The sequence below is a fragment of the Hippocampus guttulatus genome, chromosome 15, assembly GCF_054856545.1.
Source record: "Hippocampus guttulatus isolate MCC_2025c chromosome 15, RoL_Hgut_1.0, whole genome shotgun sequence".
In the NCBI taxonomy this organism is placed as follows: Eukaryota; Metazoa; Chordata; class Actinopteri; order Syngnathiformes; family Syngnathidae; genus Hippocampus; species Hippocampus guttulatus.
This window is the reverse complement of record NC_141275.1, coordinates 5,634,508-5,658,030: the sequence shown is the minus strand read 5'-3', so window position 1 is coordinate 5,658,030 and position 23,523 is coordinate 5,634,508. Positions and strand designations below refer to the sequence as shown.

The window sequence follows — 23,523 nt, the reverse complement described above, 5'->3', positions numbered from 1 at the left end:
CGCTGCCCATCTTCAAAACCCTCCTCAAAACTCACTTGGCATTCGACTCAGCATGACTAAGATTTGTTCTTGGTTTTACTGTTTGGTGCTTTCTACCGCCTTTATTACCGATTTGTTTTACTGTTTATTGTATGATTAAATTGCTCCATGTACAGCACTTTGTATGCAGCGATGGCTGTTTGAAAGTGCTCTATAAATACTGTTGACTTGACTTGACTTGACTTGACACGGTGCGGATTTCAATCTGAATTACTCCCACCCTTGCTCTTTTTTTTGGACGCGTTTTTCTTTTCGCTCTGTCAACCGCATGTGCCGAATTGATTTTTAAATTGATTTACAATGCACTTGAAAACACAAACGTCTGAATTGTGCCAATCCAATCCAATAAAATGGCTTGCCAACGAACAGTTTAAAAGTGCTTTCAGGCAACTGCTGTCATATTTTTGGGAATGTACATATTTGAAATGCCGTGACACAAGTGTACTGATGATGGCAAACCAAAGACAAAAATTGCTTACTACCCTGGAATCAGAAATCGAAATAACTGCTTTCAACTCTTTTCTGTCCAGGCTGCTCAGTCCAAAAACCTTCAAAAACCTTACAATTACAGGAGTAGTTTTTTTTTCAACTCTTGTATCCATCCATCCATTTTCCAACCCGCTTATCATCACGAGGGTCGCGGGAGTGCTGGAGCCTATCCCAGCCTTCATCGGGCAATAAGTAAGGTACACCCTGAACTGGTTGCCAGCCAATCGCAGGACAGACATAGAGGAACAATGATTCACAATAACACCGAGGGACAGTTAAGAATGTTCCATTAACCTGCCGTGCATGTTTTTGGAATGTGGGTGGAAACCGGCGTACCCGGAGAAAACCCACGCAGGCACGGGCAGAACATGCAAAATTCTGCACAGCCGGAATCGAACCCTGTGCCTCTGAAGCCGACACGCTAACCAGTCGACCACCGTGCTGCTCTCTTGTATACATGTGTTAAAAAATGTGTTACTTGTCTATTTGTGTCCATATGTTTCCCCACCCTTAGTAAATATACTTTAAGATGGCGAAAAGTCATTTTCTGACACAGAATATTCATTCATTCATTCATTCATTTTCCGAACCGCTTTATCCTCACTCGGATCACGGGGGGTGCTGAAGCCTATCCCAGCCGGCTTCGGGCAGTAGGTGGGGGACAACCTGAACCGGTTGCCAGCCAATCGCAGGGCACCCACAGACGAACAACCATCCACGCTCACACTCACACCTAGGGACAATTTAGAGTGTTCACTCAACCTGCCATGCATGTTTTTGGAATGTGGGAGGAAGCCGGAGTACCCGGAGAAAACCCACGCAGGCCCGGGGAAAATATGCAAACTCCACACAGGAAGGCCGGACCTGGAATTGAATCTGGTACCTCTGCACTGTGATGTTGACGTGCTAACCACTCGACTACCGGGCCGCCCACAAAATATCTTATATTCCAAATATATGAAAGAGGTTTCACGACATTCTGAATTGGTTACTTTTGGAATAAATTGTGTTTGCTGTATACTTATTGTATACTTAAATATTGTCAAACAATGAATTAAATCAGAATGAACCAAGTCTAAAGAGTGCTTTAAAAGAAAAAAAAATAGTCGGTATACCCTGACAGCAAAAGTAGTGTGTGTGTGTGTTTGTGTTTGTTTGTTTATTTATTTATTTATATATTTGGGAAATTCAAATACTGCATTGGCTTTTTGAATGCGTCTGTCGTGTGACTGACAGTCGGGTTCCACCGTGTTTTCACTGTTGCCTGACAGCGCAAATGTTATGGTTCCAATCTGGGTTTAATTCTTGGCTCTGGCCTTGATTTTAACTCTGGCTTTTTTTCTGTCTGGAGTTTGCATGTTCTTCATATTATTTGTGTGGGTTCTGCCGGTACTCCAAAATCCTTCTTGCCACCCCACTCCCCTCCCCCCCCCCAAAAAACAAAAAAATATTTTATGGTGTTATTGAGTCAGTTGTGCCTACGTGTGATGACGGATCAATGTGGTTTGTTGGCAATCACCAAATATTTTTGGGGGTGAAAATCCGGAGCGAGACTAATAATGTAAAAGGTTGTCTACAAAGCTGTGTACTGATGTTACCAAATAATAAATAGCGGTCGTCCAAATATCACTTAATAGTCTGATATTCTTTCTGTAAAAATGGTAGTGTGGATGTTTAACGGCGCAAAGTTGTCATTGGACTGATTGATTCCTGTGCACGGAAGATTATTGATTTGAGGCATTTTCCTTTCACATCATTCAAATTAAGTATGCTAAGTTTGCTGCCTTTTTTTTCTAGAGACAATAATTACTCATAGAATTTAATGTTTTGGCGGAACAAATTTCAACAGACGCTTTGAGCACATAAGCACAGAGCAACAGTGATAGAATAAATCATGAATCAATCAATAAAACAAACATAGTGCAGAGATGAACGACACCACATCCCACATTATTTACACGACCATCGCGTCGCAGGATGATGGAAGTTGATATTCCACTGGGTTTTTGTGCTCCTGGAGTTATTTTTATCAAATTATAGTGTCGGTGATCATACTACCCTGAAGTTTGTTTGGAAGTTTGCTGCGCATGACCTTTTGCAGCTTGTCCTCTTCATTTGCTATCGTCAATAAATCTGCATTTGTCTGCGTCAACGAATGAGTGTCATTCGTTATTACTGCCACCAGGCTCGGAAGCCAAACGTGAGGGGTCAGTATTAGCTTCTGATCAAAGTTTTTTTTTTTTTTTGTGGCATCAGCATTACATCAAATGGAAAATTCTAGATGTCTTGTGTGTCATTTAATACACTTGTCCCTGTAATTCGTCAGTATATATTTAGTTGCCCCTGGAAACACTATGTTCTGGACTAGAATTTAAAATAAGATTCTGTGGGTTTGAATCGTTCCCTTTTTTTTTTTTTTTTTTTTTGCATAACTTGACTTTGCAAGGCCAAACTAGCCAAGGGCTAAGGTCTTCTCCGACCACCATGTCTCCTGACAACATCGCTTATCAAAACATATCGAAATAGATTTCAATTCAGCAACTTGGAAACAATGGCGCGCGTGTGCGGGACATGTTATCACACGTGTTATGATTCCTTTCACCAAACTCATGTTCCACATCATGCCTACTGGTCGCCTTTCTGTCCCGACTGGCCCGGTGACTAAGCAGGAATCAGAACAGACGGGAGTTGGCCTCCAGACCCCCGCGCCCCTCCGCCCCCCACCCCCCTCGACAGCAATGACACATCCTGTGCTACGTTCTACATCCTTTTCACACAAGTATGGACAAAACTGCAACATGATATACTGCCCGTGTGTTTGCCCAATGTCGTGTCAGCGGTGTGTCATACATCTAAAAAGCTTTTTGCTTCGCGCCGGTTGGACAAAAAGGGAGCCGTAATCGTTTCAAAAGAGATCAAGCGCTTCTGGATGTGCAAGCCGCGTGTGTCTGTGCCTGTGGTAAAAAAATATATATAAATAAAAAAATAAAAAATCAATGTATGATACACACTCTGCAGCAAACAGTGACCCCATGGTTCCCCCCTCATCCTCTGACTTGCTAATTTGTGTTTGTGTGTAGCAGGCACAAATGGATTGTCATCGTCACATTTTAGGGTAGTCAGCCTTCCCCTCAAATTGTGTGTGTGTGTGTTACTTGCCAAAAACTTGGGTCTTGAACGTGACTGTCAAGGGACCTTTTGATGTACGGTGCATGTGGCATTCAGGTAATTTCTGCTCCTGCTCTTATTTGTAATCAGGAGCTTTTTATTTTATTATTATTTTTAATTTCAACCGAATATTGCGAGCCTGTGAATGCTTTATTTTAAGTAGGTCTTGAAGTTTAAAAGTTTGTTGTATTCCATCCCCCCCCCCCCCCCCTTTTGGTGCCGAAATAGTGTGCGAGGTGATTGATGACTTGGATTTTTTTTCCACCGAATTGCTGAACAATTTGTGGTTGCTTCACAGGATAAGATGGTCTCTGGTATCCTTAGGAGAGGCCTCGTCTGTGTTTTATTTCTCATGAGACATTGGCGTTACGATTTTATTTACTTCTTCCGTGGGGAAGCTCCAGCTGAGGAAGAAAAAAAAATAAAACAGGCTGTGTCTCTTTGTACTCTGATAGAATATCTTGGTGTGACCTTTGGTTCTGTTCAGGGCCTTTTAAAATTGTCTGTTTTGCCATCAGCAGAGCACAGCAGCCAGAGACTCTCTAAAGTGAAGGAATACGTAGTGTTTAGGGTATCGTGGAATCAGGATGACTGACTCGTCTCGACCATCCAAATGCATCTTTGTGCTCTCCCGTTGCATGAAGCCATCCGTCACAGGTTCTTCTGAAGACATCAAACTAGCGAAACTGAAATCATTTCAACAGAAATGCAAAATAGGGGAAAAAAAATTCCCCTCATGCTCTCTTTCCCCCAAACACAGCTCGACATCAGTGAAAATGAGGTTTCGCGCAATCAAATTGTAGCCTTGATACCGGCTGCGGGGGGGGGGGGGGGGGGGCTGGTTGCTGCCATGACTGATATCCTTGAAGAAATGCCAGGGGCAGCAGCTTGGAAACTGCCTTTGACACACCTGTGGGTGGGAGTGACAGATACGCGGACGCACACACACACACACACACACGCACACACACAGGCAATGCAGTTGTGTTATCTTCGTAATTTGGCATTTCTTGCGTTTGCTTTGTGATTCGGTCAATATTTGATGTCTCACTGAAGTTGAGTACAATTGCACACTGTAATGACGCCGAACACAATAGCCGCATCACAAATGTCAGACAGAAACTCCGTTTAACTCTATGTTCCTTGTGATCGACAACTGTCCTGCACCATCATGAGGACCCGGTGTTGAATTTAAACTACCTCAAATTGCTAAGGTGAGACTCAAAAATATTTGTAACCACTTGCAATGGGATGCAAAAACTACAGCAAGCAACATCGACATTTAAATTTCAGCACTGAATAAATAAAGTCGATCTCTCTATTGATTGACCGATGGATCTATTGTCAATGCAAGGCAGAATCTTCATAGTTAATAGTGATATCCACATAATGTTCACGTGTGAAATTGTAATACGTTATACATCCGGTATATTTTTCCTGATGTCCTGTTTGTACCAAACGGTTTACTGGTTTAAAAAAAAAAAACAAAAAAACCCACTTCACTGAGCTGCCATGTTTAAGTGACAGTTGATTGGTTTGTGACAGTTGCACTCTGACTCACTTCCTGCTTTGGCCCGGCAGCAAGTTTCACTCTTTCTGCCAATCAACCATCTGCCGCGCCTTTTGATCATGCCGCCCTCGCCCTTAATCCGCAAATCATCTTATTGAATGGGTGCCCGCCATTCAAATTTAACCCTTTAGGCGGGAGCTCCGTTGAGTATCCGATGACGTGCAGGCACTAGAAAATGGCTTGCACCTTGAACATGTTGCAGGCACATGCACTTCTACCTTGCGCATGAACATTTCATGAAGATTACACACACACACACACACACACACAATCAAATTTTCGAACAGTCTCCTTTCATTTTACAGCAGTTCATCCTTCAGTTTCGATTCATTCGCTCGTAATTGAAGGATTGTTTTCATCTTTGTTGTATTGTGTATGACATTTTAAAATTGAAATTAATTGACATCATTATATTTATCCAGGGCGGCCCGGTAGTCCAGTGGTTAGCACGTCGACTTCACAGTGCAGGGGTACCGGGTTCAATTCCAGCTCCGGCCTCCCTGTGTGGAGTTTGCATGTTCTCCCCGGGCCTGCGTGGGTTTTCTCCGGGTACTCCGGTTTCCTCCCACATTCCAAAAACATGCATGGCAGGCTGATTGAACGCTCTAAATTGTCCCTAGGTGTGAATGTGAGCGTGGATGGTTGTTCGTCTCTGTGTGCCCTGCGATTGGCTGGCAACCGATTCAGGGTGTCCCCCGCCTACTGCCCGAAGACAGCTGGGATAGGCTCCAGCACCCCCCGCGACCCTAGTGAGGATCAAGCGGTTCGGAAAATGGATGGATGGATGGATATTTATCCAGTAGTATATTATTAATATTGATCAAAAATGAAAATTCTGAGGATGGCATATCAATTTTTATGAAATACATCTTTAGTTTGTGGTGAATGTGGATCTGGTTTAGTTTTGATCTATGGAAATGATGGACCTGGTTTTTGGGTTTGTTAGTGACCAAAGATCCGTAAGCTTTTGACCATGTAATTAATTTCTACTGAACATGCAACTTCTTACTCCTTGATTGGCAGATGATATATGAAAATATAATGAATGAACAATTGTTTTTATTTTATTTTATTATTTTTAATCAAATCACCAGTTTTTATTTCATGAATTCACATTGTGTGTAGCAGCAAATTATTATCTATAATAATATTTATGTCTCCAGTGGGAAATTTTGGGTTGCAAATGATTAAAATGATGTACATGTTCGAATTAAGGACATTCTCAGGATGTGTTTTTTTTTCAGTGAAGAAGCAAATACAAAAAGCTCTGCTGGAAAGTAATTTTGAGAACATTTATTGCGGAGACCAAAAAAGTCAAATATTTCGTATTTTATTCATGTACTTTTTAGCTTATGCCATTCCTTTTGCCTGTACGGACATATATACAGTATGGGCGCATCATTCTTAGTTTACCTTAGCGTTTAGCTTAGTTTTTCCATCTTTTCTTGACATCCCTTTGTGACTGTGGTATTTGTCAGTAATGTCGCTCCTTCGCTGCCTCTTAGGAGACAATTACTGAATTAGTAGCGGCTGCACAACGTGGTTAGGTGCACCGGTAACCAGCTGAAGCTGTTGCTAGCTAGCTAGCTGCTTCTGTGTAAGTAGCACAGGGCTTCCCTTGACCTCCCGACTAACCGCGGTAGGTGATGTGAGCCCAACGAAGCTTTTTGGAATCACCTCAATTGTTATTTTCCTTCTGAGAGAAGGAGAGGGAAGACTCTGTGTGTGTGTGTGTGTGTGTGTGTGTGTGTGTGTGTGTGTGTGTGTGTGTGTGTGTGTGTGTGTGTTTTACATTTGATTCCATCTTTGAATATTATTGGTCTATTATGATGATGTACTTGTTTTTGAGCAGTTTCAGCTTTGCTGTTTTTCAACCAGAATCACTTAGACTCACAATTGACATCCAAGCATCACGACAGATTATCGTGTCAAAATGCGCCATTAGCATTTCATTTATCAACATTTTACATTGTATGGGAAAATCAAATCTGACACATGATAGATTTGGATCTGATATTTGATCTCACAAAGCCTCCAAAACGGTCAGCAAACATTTCTAGCAATTTTAAGTGTAAAACAAGTTTTTTTTTTGTTTGTTTTTTGTGTTTTTTTTATTTTATTTCATTTTTTGCTTTCAAGGGGGGGGGGGGGGGGTGAATCCAAAATAACAAAATGACTATATCTCCTCAACTATACTATAATTAACATTTAAAGTCTGAGGTCTTTTTTTTTGGTCTACAAATGTAGTGGGGAAATGTGTGATGATGTTTTTTTTCTCCAGGCATTAGCTCAGTCAAACTTTTTTTTTTCCAAATAACGAGAACATTTGAGTAAGGAAAAAGAAACGTAGATGTCGTGCATTTTGTCTGACGTCAACCTATTTACTGCAAATGGAATTTTCCCCAAAAGCTCCTGTGTACAACAAGTAAGGTTATCATCGAAAAATCTTCCGTCAGCAATGCCTTGCTGGCAATAAAGATAATTTTGCTTTGAACTGACAGAAATGCACAACGCAAGCCTCCTTTTGTGCTGATGGAGCCATGGTGGATGGAGCTCTGTGTCTGATCAGACTTGCATCCTGTGACTAATGTACTTGTCTCCTCTTGAAGAGCGTCCGTGCGTGCACAGTCATTGCTACAGTCAGGAAATATACTGCATAGTCCAAAGCAATCCAGCTTTGATCAACATCTGAAACAGTCACACACCGCGGGCTTTTAGTGTTTTGTCTGCCTTTTAAGCCACAATAAAGCCTGATGGGCCTAGTCGCGAAATATTGATTGATAGCTTTTTTCCCCCAGAAAGAAAACGTACTTGTGTTCTGTGAAGAAATCATAATTCACAATTTTCTTAATTCTTTTTTTTTTTTTTTTAATCCGCAAATGCCACAAAATGGACTAGAGGGAAAAGTAGTGGTGCTTGCAAATCTTCCTCTCGCTTAGCTCCTGGGACTCTCTGTCGCGATCAACCTTCTTGTGTATATCGAAGATGAAATGGTCAGGATGTTACATTTTTGCTAATAGCTGCATGTGACAACAATGAGGACTTTTGTATTGCTGTGATTCACCATTGTGCTAGACTGGAGTCATTGTGGGCTGTGACTGTGATCCAATGTGTCTTAGTATGCTTTGCGGCCGTCTCCTTGTTTTTTAAAACAAATGATAGGGCGAATAGTTGGGCTGAACAACATGGAAACACAATTGAATTGCAATACCCCCCCACCCCCACCCCATAATCTTGTGTTTGTGATCTAATGTGTGATTATTTTTTTTTTTTTTGGAGTTCCCTCTCCCATATACTTTTTTGGACACAAACACAAGCAATAAATTAATCTGCATTACAAGAAATGGCATCCGATTTATTTTACATACATATTTTGGGCTTGTAGTTAGACTTATGCTTTAAAAAAAGGAGAAAAAAAGAGAATGAACCAGAACTTAATTTGAAAGAACATCTCTTCACTTCAATTAGTTAAACTTAAAAAAGATTTTTGACTTGCAGGCTTTTCTGTGTGTGTGCGTGTGTGTGTGTGTGTGTGTGTGTGTGTGTGTGTGTATAATATACGTAACGCTGACCAACTGACAAAAAGTTGCAGTATTTGCGGTCTGAAATTTCCATTCTACTTGTACAGGACTGCAAATTTTGTAGTGTCATTTGAATGAGTGTCTTTTTGACGTAATCATCAATATGCGAAACTTTCCAGGACTATATGAAGCAGAACCGCAGCTTCTTTATTGTTTAAAGAGAGACGGGCGCAGTCCTCATCTCATCTTGTGTCTCATTTCAACCGACTGTTGTCAATCATCCATCTTGATCCAATCAGCGCGTCTTGTATATTGTGTTGGATGGGTCCTTGAGACTCCTCTGTCAAGGTGGCTCTATCACTGGCATTCTCTTGGGGAGACCGCCATTGACATGCAGAAAGGAAAGGCCGAGATCTGAAAAGGTTATCCAGTACTAACTGGTGTGGCGGACCAATGGGGGGGCCCGGTGGGGGGACCTTCCATGTCTCCATGAGAATGCAATCATTTCCATGCAAGCCCATCTTTAATGCGGGAGTTAATTACCAGCACAATGAGCCTGCAGATGGCTGTTCCTGCCTCGCAAGGCCGCTGGCATTAAGGGGTATCACAGCAGGCAGCCCTGCTCAGAAGGAGACCAGGCGTGAGTTTATGGGTCAGGGCAGGTCACCGCAGGTTGCATGAGTCCCTTACTGGATCCCGCTGGATCTTTCCAGATTTTCCTCAGCACTCAAATGCCTTTCAGCAGGAGAGGGGTGTGAAACTCGGCAAGTACCGTAATCCCTCGTTTATCGCGGGGGGTTACCTTCCAAAAATCCGTGAAGTAGTTCTGTTTATTTTTTTACAATTATTACCTATATACCAGGGGTGCCCAAACCTTTTGGACCGAAGATCTACTTTTCGATCAACTAACCTCCCGGGATCTACCTTTACCGGCACGCGCGCGCGCACACACACACACACACATGCACGCCATGATGAGAAACAGCCTGAAACTGAGGCATGTGATGCACTTTTGCAGCCTGTTAACTATCGTAGCTCACATGTACCGTTTTAAAGTGCTTCCCTGTGCCCTCCTAGATTCCTATTCTTTGCCCGTGCCCTCGGTGAATTGCACACAAAGCAAACTCTGAATGAGAATAGTGACGATAAAAGATAGAGCGCAACAGCTCTGATCACAAGCTGCAATTGCAGACTGCTGAGCGCTAACAACTTCCGGTGACGTAATCACGTGCCACCGTAAATAAAAATAAGATTTACCTGCTTTATTTTTTTTGTGAAAATGAGACTGATAGGATGATTAGCGTGCAGCGTACATTAACCCCAAAAAAAAAATATTACTAACATGTACAAAGACACACAAATGGTTGTTTGTTTTTTTTCTCCTCGACACTCCTCGGATCTACTTGGGACCTGTCTTAGATCTACTGGTAGATCAGGATCGAAGTAATGGGCACCCCTGCTATATACAATACTGTAGGTGGCCCGGTGGTCCAGTGTTTAGCGCGTTGACTTCACAGTGCAGAGGCACCGGGTTCGATCCCAGCTCTGGCCTCCCTGTGTGGAGTTTGCATGTTTTCCCCGGGCCTGTGTGGCTTTTCTCCGGGTACTCCGGTTTCCTCCCACATTCCAAAAACATGGCAGGCTGATTGAACACTCTAAATTGTCCCTATGTGTAATTGTGAGCGCCGATGGTTGTTAGTCTCTGTGTGCCCTGCGATTGGCTGGCAACCAGTTCAGGGTGTCCCCGGCCTGGTGCCCGAAGACGGCTGGGATAGGCTCCAGATACCCACCGCGACCCTTGTGAGGATAAGCGGATCGGAAGATGGATGGATGGATGGATACAATACTGTATTGAATGAAACCAAAGATTCAACCTTTTTTTTCAAGCCCAAGCTTTTTAAAAACACTAAACAAAAATATAAATATTTTCTTACAAACAACTGACCGTCTTTAGAAATATTGTACAGATCGTTTCGGCGATATTGTGGGTTTTGTCATAGAGAAAATTTGGGCACGCTGGACAGCGATGAAGCATGGAGACTATTGACATTAGTCTACAGTCCCATTGCCCATCAGGCTGCAAATGACAATGCATTGTTTAAAAGAAAAAATCCACAAAAAAAAAAATCTGTGAAATGGCAAAGCCGCAAATAAAGAACCGTGTTAGAGCGAGGTTATACACTTAAAAATATCTTACCTGTATGTCATCGGCACTTTTCTGTTGTCATGATGTTCTTTTTAAAAAAAATTTACAATAAAATAACGGAAAAAGAGAAGATCAAATAACTTAGACATGCTAAACGAAGTCACATCATGAGAACCATTGAAATGAACCATTCAGGGTTTCACCTTACTCTTGATATTTGGGTCAATACAGGGAGTGGCACTCGTGGGTGGAAAATGTTGTTCATATTAGCTAACGCAAAATTTCACTCTCCTTCACCACAAAGTTACTTTGCTTGCACAGAAAGCAGATTTATGCGATTTCATGGTAATCGGTCTACACGTCCTAATTAGCCTTGTTCCTTGTTTTTTTGTTTCTTGCCCCTTCTTGTGTTCTGAACCAAAGATAGCCACGGAAAATAATTGCCCATTGCCAGATTAACACACTTTAAAGTATGAGTTAAAATGGATAGAAAAACCAAAATGTCTGACCATTTGCACTTCGGCTCCGTCACGGCTCCTATAAATAGTCCCCTATGAGCAAAAGCTTCCACTTAACCCAATCTTTAGGAAGGTTGTATTTGTGATACTATTAGTCACTGGGAGTGCCGATCACCTGAGAAGCACCTTGACAATGATGGCATTAATCTTTTTTTTTTTTTAAGATAGAGCCCCATTTGCTATTAGCCCTACCGCAGCCGAGCGTCATTGTTGTAGGGCTGTGATCGTGTGTCGTCACACTCCTCTACAGCATCTCACATTTACCGTAAAGAATGAGAATTTTCACATCTCATCACCTCATTGAGAATCCTAAAATTTGATGCAAGTGAGCAAGCATACGGTGAGGATGACTCGGCCGACCGCAGTGATATAGGCTCGTATTCGGTCAGAGAAGAGAGGACGTATTGTTCAGACGGTGGAGTATACTTGGGGGCCTGGGGGGTCTCTTTCTGAACTTAACGGCACAATGAGAGACTCTGAAAGGGTGAACAATGACCCTAATGTAATTGTAGCATCGGTGAGTGTCAGAGAGAGAGACATAAGGACTAGGGAGAGGTCTTGTCATGTTGATGAGCTGATGCAAAAAAAAAAAAAAAGAAAATTTGAGGGAATTCAAAATTTCAAGGCAACAAACAAAATTTAAATTGGGGAACGTCAACTAAAATATTTGAAATTTTGCTGTTGTGAAAATTGTCTTTCTTCCATTTCACACCAAATAAATATGAGTTCATCAAACAAATTGTTCCTTGTACTGTCCCCCAACCTGAAGGTGTTTGTTCAAACAACAGCTTGCATGCTTTGTTGTGCAATATGTTAAATTATTGTTTTAATATATCTATATCTATCTATCTATGTATCTATATCTATAGATATAGATATAGAAATAGATAGATAGATTTTAATGGCATGGCTGATGAGCAAAGCATTCAGTCCTCGATTTTGACCATCTTTTCCTCTTCTTCTGTGTTCAGCTTCCACATAGCATGTGCTGCTTGTTCATCAAATGAAGTGATGTTGCCTCTATATGTAGTCATCATAGTCATAATGAGCGCATTGTATTTTAATATGAATTACCACCATTGAATGTATTTTTCCGTGCAGGTCACATGCACTCATTTAGGGAGTTAGTAAAATCCCATGAATATCATTCAGTGTTTCATCATTTCTCATTAGTATGTGTCTGTACACTGTTTGAGCAGTCACCCAAGACGGGCTGTGACTCATAAGCCAGCTAGCTGGTCAGCCATCCAAAACCCTCCGCTCCCCACCCTGCTTCAGTCATAACAGACAGTTTGTCACCCATCCATCCCCAACAAAGGGAGGGAGTGGTCGTTTTCGCCCATGACTGTAAACGCTTATTCTGTGACAAAGTTACACGAATTCCGTGATAGGCATCGATGGGAAAACAATTTAATTGGGACAAGGCTGAGCTACCGTACGCTTGTTTCCCAACATGATTTGCCGATGTCATTTATTTTTACGGTCAAAAGTCGTCACCGTGGCTTTCATCAGATACGGCCTTCTGTCCATTCATAAAGTTTTGCTGGATTCCAATTTTCAGCACGTCATCAGTGCTGTTGCAGCACATTAACAAACTGTTGCAACTTCAAATATAACATGGAATACCTTTTTTTTTTTTTTTTTGTAAATTTCCTCAACCGTAATGGAAAACGGATAGAATAAATGCCATTTGCCCAAGACTGTAGTCTATTTGAGCCCAGTTTGTCCTCACAAATAATAGATTATGTGATTGGAATTTAATGTTATTGTCTCACTCACTGATATCGCGGAGGTGTACAGAATAGTCTCATCTGCATAAAATTGAACCTTTGTACCAACCTAAATTTTTCATATAGATGGAGAATAAAATGGGGTCCGACATTGACACTTGTGGGACACCCGTTTTTAATTCCAGCAAGGATGAGGTTTTATTATTTATAATTATCAGATGCCACACATTGAGTTATACCACCCAGGTATATATTAACCCTTTAAGGGACAGCGGTTACTACAGTGGACAGCTTATCATGTTATCAGGTTACAGGGTGCATGAAAAAGTTAAAAGATTTGATTTAAAAAATACAGCCATAAGGTAAAACAAAAATCTTGACAGCACTCTGTGGCTTTTGATCGGGATGCTCATAACCACTGCGGTCACATTAGCAGCCAGTCTCAGTATAGATGGACTGCGCAGATGCTGTACCGTGTCACAACATACTGGGTACTCTGTTTTTTTCCGATAACGAGTCAGAGTCTATTTGTGTCCACTAGATGAAGCAGTATTTATTTATTTATTTGTTTATTTATTTTACTGGATCCTTAGTTGTCAATTTGAGTCCAAGGCAAAACCATGTCACGAGATGTTTGTTTAAAAAAACAATGCAATTCCTAAATCTCTATGTTTAGAGAGAAAAAAAGTTCATTTATGGTGCGATGTCGGGGGATGTATAAGTCATCTTTTGACTTTTTTTTTCCCCCCTCTATAGCTACAACAAGAATCATTTGTCTGATTTAGTTTATTGATCCACGAGTCCGTGCGTGTGAACCAGCTCCTGCTCACACCTCTGCACCCAAGCTCAGTGTAGGCATGCAAACCTGAACCTGGGACTGGTGGGTGTGTCTTACGGGCTGGAGGACCACCTTTGGGTGCCAGTTCAGATGTGAAAGGAGGAAAAAAAAATGTTGCCCGCCTGGCTTCCTGGCAGTAGACCCGCTACCCAAGAGGATAGTTATGTGTCTGAGCTTGTATATACAGAGATGACTGTGGAGCACGGATGTGATAAACACTCCAGGCAGGGGGATCTCCATCCAGGAGTGGGCTCGCAATGCTTTAGTGATGAGATCATTGGGGAAAAAGCCCACTTGAACCGATGCAGGAAAACATGCAGATATTACATTACTGGATTGCACGAGACCCATCATTTTCCCCTCAGTGAAATATTTCCTCATATTTCTCTCTTTTCACTCAGTAAACCTGAATCGTAACCCTCCAGCAAGCCTGGCTCGATTGGATATGGCTGATTTCTTTTTTTTTTTTTTAAGTGGAGCAGGGTTGGATCTCATGTCTGCAATCTGCCAAATCTGTGTCTTGTTGTTGGTGCTGTTATGTTAGGTGTGAACTGTGGCCTTGCAGCGTGTTGGGTAACAGTGTTGCCTAAGCTCGATGTTGTGAAGGTGTCGTAACGAGTTGGACCCAGCCAGGCTGTCATGTGAGCCCTTGTTCTCTATCATGCCCTGCTTGGGACGTCAGAGCATGTGTGCATGCGTGTGTGTGAATGCCTATTCGAGGTGGCAGCCTTCGGAAGGCGCACACAGGTCAAAGGTGAATCTCTGACTCATGGCCTGTGGAATTTTTTTTTTAAACAAAATAAACACAGGATGCCAAAACATCAAACACGCATGTGCAGACTTTGCAAACAGCACCAGGAAACAGTCATTTATTAAAAAATGGGAGATGAGAGTGCTCTCCAATTAAACCTCCTCAGCAACATCCGGGTTCCAGGAAGTTGAGACATGGGGGGGTTTCCCCCCCTTCAGACTTTGTTCGCTTAGTGTTCCTTATTATTGATCAAGTAAGACGCATTGCCCCACCAGGCAAGGCACAGATGAAAACATTTTTGGAAAAGAAACCTCATTCTTGGAACAAAGGTTAAAGGCTACTAAAACTCATTAATGAAACAAACAAAACACGAATTTGACTCACCACCGTGCTTAATTAAAATGTTAATGGAAGATGATTCTACTGCATATCAAATGAACATAATGTCCGTTTGTTACCACTTATTTCAGTCATGTTCATAATTTCGCAAAATAATGCAACGGGGCATTTTCACTTCAGCGGATTTAATTCTGAGTCCATTTCGCCTCAAATCTTTTCTATAATTTAAGATTCCAGCAAATGAGTCTCCTCAACATTTGAGTTGTATTGTCCTTTAAGTGATCAAATCAGATGAACGCAAGACCCAAAGCTCAAACCTATTTTTTAAAATATGTTTCCACGAATGACAATTTCCCAGAAAACATATACAAAGGTCTCCAACCTTACCTTTTTTTTACTTAAATATATGAAAGTCTATTAAAAACGTATCTGTAAAAACTTAAATGCACATTAACTTATTGCTTATACAAGTCTGTCACTTCTGTCACTTACAGTGTCAATTTGTCAATTTCTATGTTTGATGTTCATTTCAGAGGGCGGGATAGTCGGTATTCACCTGGTTGGCTGTGAGTAAATTAACTTCTTAACTGTATAAAAATATACAGACTGAAGGCGAGAGGCGCGTATTAAAAATCAATGAGGATCAAATCCAGTGGCTGGAGAGAAAAGCGATGCTTTTGTAGCTGCGTTGATGGGGCGAAACAAGCTAGCCAACGAGGGAAAACTTCCCCCGAAAATGATAGGTTGAACTTGAACTGAGCTTCCTTTGCTGTCATGGAAATTTGTGACTTGTTTTTTTCTACTTTTAGATTTTCACACCGTCTACATAACGCCAAAACAATGGTTGACTGGGAGAAAATTAGACAAACTAGTCCTGGGGGAGCAATTCAAGATGGCTGCCACCTGCGTGTCAAGGTTTCAGGTGACTCATCCTGTCAAGACAAACACTGAGCCTCAATTTCTTTTTGAATTACACGAAGGGAGTGATTAAGGACAAATCTGGTCAGTTCAGAATAAATTTAATACTACATTTGAATCAGCACCCAAATTAGTAAAGTATGCGCTCACGGTGAACGATGTTTTCTTAGAACACTCTCAATATAAATGTTTTTGCTCAATATTGCGATTGCAATTTAACATGCGAGTTTTTTCCCCCCGCAGTTTTCTTTCCATGTATTTCTGAACCATCGCAAGCGATACATTTATCTGTATTACAACAAACAAAATCAGATTTATGATGCCAAAATATTTTGGGTCATACTGGGTTTGGCTCCTGCTAAAATAAAGACAAATGAACCATGAATCAGTATAAAAGTTTATTTCTCTACTTCAAAGTTTGATTTGCATTCACAAGAGCAACTTCGTAAAATTCGACCAGACAAGTGAATTATCAGTCCGATAACAAAAATAATGCAACATTTCAAGATTCATGAAACTCGGGCTTCCAGTGTATTCAACCTGATGAATGACGCCAGTTGTACTGTGGATAAAACACCATTTTAGATTTTTTTTAAAACTGTATATTCATCGATACACTCAGACCTAAAATGTTTCAGTTGCGAATATTTATTATACCTAAAATAATCTACCTGTGGTTGTGTGTATAAGCTTAAACCTGTATCAAATATGTTTAACTTTTTTGTTGTTGTTTTGTTGCAAATATACTTATTAATTTGTTTTATTTAAAAAAAAAAGTTTGTAAAGTTCGTCGATTGATGGTTGATGTTGTCATCTGTTAAGTAGAGCTGGGCATATGTATCGAGTATTGAAGCAAATTGACAAACGACGTGGCTCTGATTCTTGATGGGTCGCAGTCGCAGGCAAAATGCTTTCAGCAGGCATCCTGCTGATTCACCCGAAACCAATTTGCAACGCAAAGGACGGTACGGCAAGTAGAGAAGGAAGTCAGGAAGTCTATCTAGCCACGCACACCGTCATGAATGAACATATATTCTGCGTGTGTGTGCGTGTGTGTGTGTTTGCGTGTGTGCATGTGTGTGTGTGTGAGTGTGCGTGTGTGTGTGTGATATATATATATATACACACACACATACATAAATTGCGCTTTTTACAATTTATAATCAGATTGCTTTTTAATCGATAAAGGAAGTTGAGTCTATCCTTTCTCTTAACAGGGCCTTTACATGTATTTTGATTTATTTTGTGACGTGTCAACCAAAATTGTAGATATTAAGCACTGCACGTGACCTGTAAAATATAATAAGCCTATTTAGAAGAGTGCAGCACTCTAGTCCAGTAAAATAAAATGGACCTTTGTTTCAGTACGTTTTTTTTATTTTTTTATTTTAATACCCACAAAGAAGCGTGCGAGTGGGCCCATCACACTTGGGGCTTGTTTTTTTCTTCAGGTCCAAGCTATGCATTTGTGAAGGTTGCGTGACTCCAGAATTGTGCTGTTCATAGCAATTGTCTCCCAAACACGACAGATAAAAAACATTTTCACTTTTCTGCATGACAATGAACTCAAGCATACTGTATCCACGCAAACAAAAGAATGAGGATACATTTTCTGGATATATCTGGCCCAGTCCGAGCCCTGATCTAAATTCAACTGGAAATGTTTTGGAGAAGACCTGAAAAAATGTGCATCACCTGCTTGTGTGCAGGTGATGATGCCCTTGGACAGTGACTCATTTGAAGCCCCTTTCCAAGGAAATTTTTGTCACATCCATTTGGGAGTGCCGACAGACTCAATATTCTAATTAGCGCAATTGTGCTTGAACAAATTATTTTTAGGGCTGTGAACACATTTTGCACTTTTTGTCACCACAAAGACTTCTCATTGACGTATACTGGGTTATAGGTCCCTATTTTTGTATCATACATGAGTATTGTCATGCCATTTTGTACATAAGGACAATATGGTATTTTAACCGTACGCTTTTGAACGCATTTACAACACATAAAAAAAAAAAGCACAAGCTTGAGTCACGGAATGATGCATGTCATCAGTAAAACACTTTGATAGAATAATGCACCACTGCGGAATTTCGTAGCTGTAATACAGTACTGCATACACAGACACAATGCGGCATAGAATTACTCATTATACTTACAGTATATCATTTTAAAATGAAATCTAATGAGGACATGATCATTTTTGCAACTGCCACTACTATTTGACAGAACCTTTTTGTTGTTTTTGTTTTTTTGGGGGTGTGTGAAAGTTAGTATTCCATCAGCCGAAGAGCACACACAATTAATTGCCTTTCTCATTTTGGAACATTTTTGGCACGCAAGAAAAACCACCAGCAAGCAGAATCCATTTGCCTGGATTCAATCTTTTGTAGAATAGTGTAACCCGGATAACTGAGAAGCGACAGACACAACACACACACACACACACACACACGTTTTTTTGCAAACACATTGATTTTTAAAAAAAATCATATTGTGACAGTAAGTTAAAAATGACCTGGCAATAGTGCTAATAGGTGAATGATTTACACTTGACATTGGTTGTGAATTTCAAACACATTTATTGATGTTAAAAAAGAGAGTACATTGGAGCTTTTGAATCATAATAATAATAATAATAATTTGATGAATACAGTATGCCGAAAACCATTCGAGACTCAATTCCTGGAGTTTTATTTTGATTGCTGGATTTAAAATGAATATAGGATTGTAACATACATAATGTTTCTTCGATTGTAGCATGCCATCATTACAGAATGTCATTGCTTGTTTTCATGAAGATTTAGTTCCAACAAATGCTCCTTTTTTTTTTACGTTTACATGTACATTTCACACAATCTTTTTTTGAAATGCTTTAGGATGTTTTTTTGTGCCTGTATTGTCACTAATAGGTCAGCATTTTGAAGAAACCTGTTGTTAGTTTGATGAGAAGCTCATTTCCAAATTACATCCTATAACTACCGGAAGAGTTTTTTTTTTTTTTTTTTGCAAACTTTTCTTCTCTCACGTGCTCAATTTTGCTCAGCACTTCCAAACGTTTGCCCAACATGAAAAGCCACATTTACAGCACAAAGCAATATTGTTTATTACATGAATCGAAAAATATACAGTCTGTACATCAAGCTACACGAATGAAGAAACACTTGGGAACAAATTGATGCCATACAGAAACACTTTGCAAAGGTCAGTCCTACTCACTGGTTGGTATCGAACATCGAATCCCATTTTTTTGGTATCCGTTTTCAGAAGGTTAAAGTATATTTCCTACAAAAAAACAAAAAGAAAAAGTTCCAAATCAATTTTTGTTGGTAAAACAGTCCTGTGACTTCTTGAGCATGAACAACTTTCAAACTGAGCGTTTTTTGCGGTGTTAGCTGGTGAATATGGCCGTGCTCATGACTCAAGTGTTGCTCATCGAGTCGGCGATGAGTCGCCCGCCATTTCTGAAAACCCTTTCTTGGGCTCTTTGTTCTTTGCGGTCTGCTTTCCCTTGCCGAGCTCTTGTATTTTTACACTTTGTTTTATCATCTTTGTGCTATTTGTGCACTCCTGGCAAAATGTCCATTCAGGTTACGTGATTTTTGTTTTGAGTTTGTTGCATCCTCTGTGTGTGAAGATCCCAGGAATTTGTTGATGTCGGGGGAAGGGAATGGAAGAGGAGGTTCCATTTTCTCTACACAACAGTTTCAATGTTGGTTCTTTGTGATTTCCTGTTCTGTGAAACATTAAATGTTGGAATTATTATCTGGAGGTTTTTTTATGCTATACAAATACAGTTGAGTTGTATGATGTTAATTATTTGTGTGCGTGTGTGTGTGTGCGTGCGTGCGCGCGCGCGCGTGTGTGTGCGCGTGTGTGTGTTGGAGGAAGTGGGAAGGGACGGAAATGACTTGCCTCCTTCAAGAGAAACTTATCAGCCATAAAGTCAACCGTTTGTGACGTGCCTGCCCACGCGGACTTGCCGTATAGAATATTTGATGATGATGCCGGGAAACGAATAAAAGATGGAACCATGATCCAGCTCAGATGTTGTATGTCACACTGCATAGCCCCCAGAGCGTGTCTTTAGGATATATTTGCTTTTTGATTAATTACAAACTGCATTTTAGGGATTGGGGCGATAATTCTGGCTCTTCGAGGGAATTCTCTGCAACCTCTTGCCGCGGCTCCCCCCCCCCCCCCCCCCCCCAAGACAATGGGGAGGGAGGGTGTTCGGTAGTGAGCTTGTACTTGGTGGCTAAATGTTGTAAAGGGTTTCCTAATATGGGCCGTCTTACAGGAGCACCCTCCTCCCCCCGTGACCCCCCCCCCCTCCCCTTCAGGTTTCAGCCAGTGATGACACAGCTCGGTACGACTCACTTCCCCATTAATTGGCTGAAACCAGTTCTTACAGGATCCGCCTGTGATAAATGTGAGAGTTCTGAGAAGTCATTCATTTCTCCTCGCCGCAGCGGCAGAGGCGGCACTGCGAGTGAGTTGAACGGGTTCATCCGTCTGTGTGAGAGTGTCGAGTGTGTGTATGAAAGAGAGCGGGAGGAAGCTGAGCGCCGAGTGGGAGAATGTGGCTGACTACAGCTGTCGCAGGCACCATCTGAAGACCAGACAACTTTAATTTTCCTTCTTTGTTTTATTGGGAGTTTTGAACACCATGTTGACTTTTTGCCGCTGTTTTATTAGCTATTTCTATTGTACGAGTGTGCGTGCGTGTGTGTGTGTGTCTTTCTGTCTGTGTGCGTGCGCAGCGATGGGACTTGCACTCGTTGCCCCCCAACCCCCTCGTCTTCCTCCACATGGACGTAGGGAAGCGGTGGAGACTGCGAAGAACAGCGTGTCCCCCTTTGTGGCTGCCCTTGGGCGGGTGAGAAACAAAGATGTGACGTGATTTGTGCCCCCCCCCCCTCCTCCTCACCAGCTCCCCTCCACCCTCCATACCTAGCCACCTCTATCTGTGTCTCCTTCTCTCTGTCTCCCGCTTCCTCCGATGTGTGTGTGTGTGGGTGTCGGTGGGAGCAGACTTGCCCCTCTGCTGGGTGCGGCACTGCAGCGCGCCTTAAGGGGCGCGCTCGGAGGCCCCCAGAGGGCCAAACCGCGCCGGATAGGGGATCCCAACTGTAAGTACAGGGGCCTACAAGCCCCCACCCCAACCCCACCCTACCCCCACTGCCTCACCCTCCCTCTCCACCTCACCCCCCCAGCTCACTGCCTCTATTCATTCACATGTGCGCACCGAGGAAGGAATGTTTCCCCCCTCACTTTTGCCTCTTTCCCCGCACTTGTATAATTTTACTCCTTTCTTCTTCTTCTTCTGCTTCATTATACATTGACAGTTCTGTTTCCTTTCCAAATTGGACTCGTAGACACAGAAAAAAAAATCTTAATTACTGTTTATTTGTTTTCAGCTAGATTACAGGGGCTTGTTTAGAGTAACAGAGCGCTGCACTAGGCGGGCTGGGGGCGGGGGGTTGTGTGTGTGTGTGTGTGTGTGTGGGTAGGTGGTGGTGGGGTGGGGGGTGGAGGAGAGGGGCCACTGTGGGGTCTGGCTCCACTCAGTATTGAAGCGTACGACTGTAGCGTGCTGACTCATGCTCGCATCTTTCCAATTGGGAGCATGTGAGTGCGTGCGTATGGTCACTCCCCTGTGTGTGTCTCACATATACGCACTTGCACTCTGTGCCCCGCCTGAACTCAGCACTGACTGTAGACCGGGGCGGGGGCAGCCAGCACTGCCACCCTCCCCACCCTCTACTAGTGACAATCCATCAAAACCTCCCTGTCTGGAACAAAAAGAGCCAGTTGTAGCTCCAGCTCATGTCTTGTCCAACGCTATTTTTTTTTCCTCGCTGTCGCTGCGAGTGATTCTTTGAGAACAAGATTTCCTTTTATTAAATTTTTTTTTATGGGCTGTATTTGGAATGAGAAGAAGGAAAGACTTTTAAGTTGCGTAAAGACAGATTAAGGAGTTTCAAGAACAATGTTCCTTTTTTCTTGTAACTCGAGCCCCCGCCGCAGTTACAGGAGAGCGGCAAGGCAATTTTACTCGCAGGGCTGGGGTCAGCAGGGGCGTTCGGAGGGAGGACGGTGGGGGTTGCGACGTGTTTTATTACCACTGATCTCTATCTGTCCTGCACATGGAGCTGGATCCCGCGCCGGTTTACAGCACACGGGCGAGCTCGTGGTCCCCACAAGGAGGGCTGAATGAAGGTTGCGGTCTCACGCCGCCGTGTTTTCACCGGCGCATCAGGAGGACACCTCGGAGCGAAGGATCACCTCATCTTTCTTCGGGGCGGCTTTCTCCCGTCCGAGTTCCCTCTATACTTTCGTGCATGTCCTTGCGTGAGTACTTGAAAGCTACGGTGAGAGTAATTCATTCCAAAAAGTCATTGTTTTAACTTATTTTGTCTTTTTTTTTCCCGGTTGCCTGGGCCATTTTCGGAGTAGTTTGGCGAGCCGTGTCAGCGTCAGCTACCGCGACTGCGTTTTTTGTTTGAGACGCGGCGCACGTCTTTATTCTAGCGCTCATCCCGCTACCTTCCGAGGCCAAACGTTAAACGCGGCCCGTATCGCCCCTTTTGTCTGCCCTTATTGTTCTGCCTGCAGGAAGGGAGCATGAGTCAGCTACCAGATACAAGCATGTATTGAATCATATTGACGTGTGCGAAGGGAAACAGAGTTGCAATAGGCTAGTGTTGTTGCATGTGCTCTCGCTTTTATCTCTTCATAGTCTGTCCAAACTAGCCGCCTGCATGTACATTCTGGTAAGTGCTTCTCTTTTGAAACCTTTAACCCCGCAAGATCATGGAAGGGCATTTATATCAATGGTCTTTTGTGTGTGTGTGTGTGTGTGTGTGTGTGTGTGTGTCAGGTATCTTTTATTTGCCGGTGAAGTGTTCTAGTTTCTTATGTGCCGCCACCTCGCTACGCCGGACTGAGCGCAGCAGGCGCTCGAGCCGGCACAAGCGAGAGAGGGAAGGAGGAGGAGGAGGAGGAGGAGGAATGGGAGAGAAAAAAAAAAGCCTCACGCGAGTGCACAGTGAAAAGCGTCTGTGCCGTTACCTCAGCTGAACCCCCGAATGAACCCGTTGCACTCCCTTCGGTCGCAGAGCCAAGAGACGAATCACTCGAGTAAATTCGAAACAGAGAGGTACTGTTGGGCGCTCTGGCTCCCGGCTTCCCCTCCCGACGCTGCCGTCTCCCTCTTCCCCCCTGTCACGGTAAGTGGGATTATAAGGCTTTTGTTCTGTCCGGTGTCCTCGCGCTCATCGGCGTTGGTCACTCTCCTGGCCTGCCACATAGCTTATCAGACTGGTGTTGGCTGTTAAGATTACAAGGCGACAACAGTCTGTAGGCTGTCTGACATTCCGGGCTCTTTCATCTGACCAGCATCCTGTTTTGTCCTCCTCCTCCTCCTCCTCCTCCTTCTCTCTTTGTCTCAGCTAGCATCAGTTCCCATTTCTGGGTGGGTGCGCTACCGTGAT

The 23,523-nt window shown here is 42.6% G+C and overlaps 1 long non-coding RNA gene across 1 annotated transcript in view; it reads left to right on the top strand.

Annotated features, from left to right (window-relative positions):
* LOC147193536 (uncharacterized) overlaps positions 1 to 23,039 on the top strand; it is a 49,012-nt gene extending 25,973 nt beyond the window's left edge. The window contains exon 5 of the long non-coding RNA XR_015102982.1: positions 15,919 to 23,039. This is a non-coding gene — a long non-coding RNA (uncharacterized LOC147193536). The remainder of the gene's footprint in view (positions 1 to 15,918) is intronic.
* Positions 23,040 to 23,523: the final 484 nt, after the last annotated feature.